The sequence below is a fragment of the Orycteropus afer genome, unplaced genomic scaffold (assembly GCF_000298275.1).
Source record: "Orycteropus afer afer isolate SDZICR_OR568_19922 unplaced genomic scaffold, OryAfe1.0 scaffold00181, whole genome shotgun sequence".
Lineage (NCBI taxonomy): Eukaryota > Metazoa > Chordata > Mammalia > Tubulidentata > Orycteropodidae > Orycteropus > Orycteropus afer.
This window is the reverse complement of record NW_006921768.1, coordinates 4,852,480-4,854,498: the sequence shown is the minus strand read 5'-3', so window position 1 is coordinate 4,854,498 and position 2,019 is coordinate 4,852,480. Positions and strand designations below refer to the sequence as shown.

The 2,019-nt window shown below is 45.2% G+C and overlaps 1 pseudogene; it reads right to left on the bottom strand.

The window, feature by feature from the left end:
• Positions 1-476: 476 nt before the first annotated feature.
• LOC103202463 lies at positions 477-1,384 on the bottom strand (annotated as a pseudogene).
• Between the last annotated feature and the right edge of the window lie 635 nt (positions 1,385-2,019).

The following is a 2,019-nucleotide window of genomic DNA, read 5'->3' as shown; positions in this document are numbered from 1 at the left end:
TCCCAAGGCAATGCTTAATTTGCTTTTTTATTTATTTATTTTTTGCAGGGGGTTGATTTACAGTGTTCTTTTTTGATGGTATATGACAAGGTTGGTCTTTATGTCCTCCCCTTCTTCAGAGGATCTGGATGGAAACTGTAGAAGATGGGAGATTCTTGGTGTGTTGGGGAATGGAGTTGGAGCAGGGACACCCCAGTAGCTGAAGGCCTCTCTCTTCCTCAAGTGCTGTTGTTGGGGCTTAGTGGTCCCAGGGGCTCATATTTCTTGGAGGCCATGTGGATCATAAGGTCCACCTGCCTATTGCTATTGTTGTTGTTATGTGCCATGGAGTTGGACCCGACTCATAACGACCCCTCCTTGGGTTTCTGAGGTGGTATCACTACAGAAGTAGATTGCCCAACCTTCCTTCTGAGGAGTGGCTGGGGGGTTTGAACCACCAGCCTTCTGGTTAGCAGTCAAGTGTCTTAGGAACTGTGCTACCCAGATTCATTGTCATACCAGGTAATGCGCTTGACAAAGTGGTTATTGAGGGCAAGCCAGCCCCAGCATCAAAGGTGGAAAAGTAGGTGTCACTGTTAAAGTCACAGGAGACAACATGGTCTTCAGTGTAACCCAAGATGACCTTTAGGGGACCCTCTGATGCCTGCTTCACCACCTTCTTGATATCATCATATTTGGTGGCTTTCGCCAAATACCAGGTCAAATCCATGACTGACACTTTGGGGCTGGGGACACAGAAGGCCATGTCAGTGAGCTTCTCATTCAGCTCAGGAATGACCTTGCCCACAGCCTTGGCAGCACCATAGATGCAGGGATGATATTCTGGGCAGCCCTATGGCCATCACACCACAGCTTCCCAGAGGGGCCATCCACAGTCTTTTAGGTAGCAGTGATAGCATGTACAGTGGTCATGAGGCCTTCCCACAGGCCAGAGTTGTCATGGATGACCTTAAGCTTAAGGGAATTGTCATACTTCTCTGAGATTCACATTCATCCCAAACATGGGGGCATTGGCAGAAGGGGCAAAGATGATTGCCTTTTTGGTGCCACTCCTCAAGTGAGCCCCAGCCATTTCCAAGGTTGTGAAGACACTGGTGGACTCTACAACATCCTTAGCATTAGAATCACCTCACTTGATGTTGGTAGGATCTCGCTCCCAGAAGATACCAATGGACTTCCCATTGATGACAAGCTTCCCTATCTCAGCTTTGACAGTGCCGTTGAATTTGCCCTGAGTGGAGTCATATTGGAACATGTAGACCATGCAGTTAGGATCAATGAAGTGGTCACTGATGGCACAACCTCCACTTTTCCAGAGTTAAAAGCAGCCCTGGTGACCCTGGTGACCAATACAGCCAAATCCATTTACTCTGACCTTCACCATGGTGTCACAGGGAAGAGGCTGGTACTGCACAAGAAAACGTGGCTGTCTGTCAAATGAGCAGGAGCAGAGAGCCGCTATTCATGTTTAACCAAAACCAAACTCACTGCCATGGAGTTGAGTCCGACTCACAGTGATCCCCCCAATTAGGCTTCCAAGGCTGTAAATCTGTACAGAAGTATTTGCCCCATCTTCATTCCGTGAAGTAGCTGGTGGGTTTGAATTGGTGACCTTCTGGTTGGTAGCTAAATGTCTTACCCACTGTGTCACCAGAACTCCTTCTATTCATGTTTAAGTAGCCTTGGGAAAAAAAGAAAATCTAAGTCCATTATCTATAAACAATTGACAGCAGCATTTAAAATTCAGGTGTTATTTTAAGCAAATCCATTATTTACAAAGCAGATACCCTAAATACGCCTTTTTACAATGGGATTCACCATAAAATTAATTTAAAAATTACTGTTATATTTTTTCCAAAAAAATTTTGAGTGCATTTTACACTTAAAAATATATTTATGGATCTCATAAAGTAAGAATATCTAGCAGATCAAATCTATCTGACAATATTCAGGGGAAACTGGAGTAGCCAGGTATGTAAGCGTGATGCTGCTTTTGCAGTACACAGGCACCGTGGGACA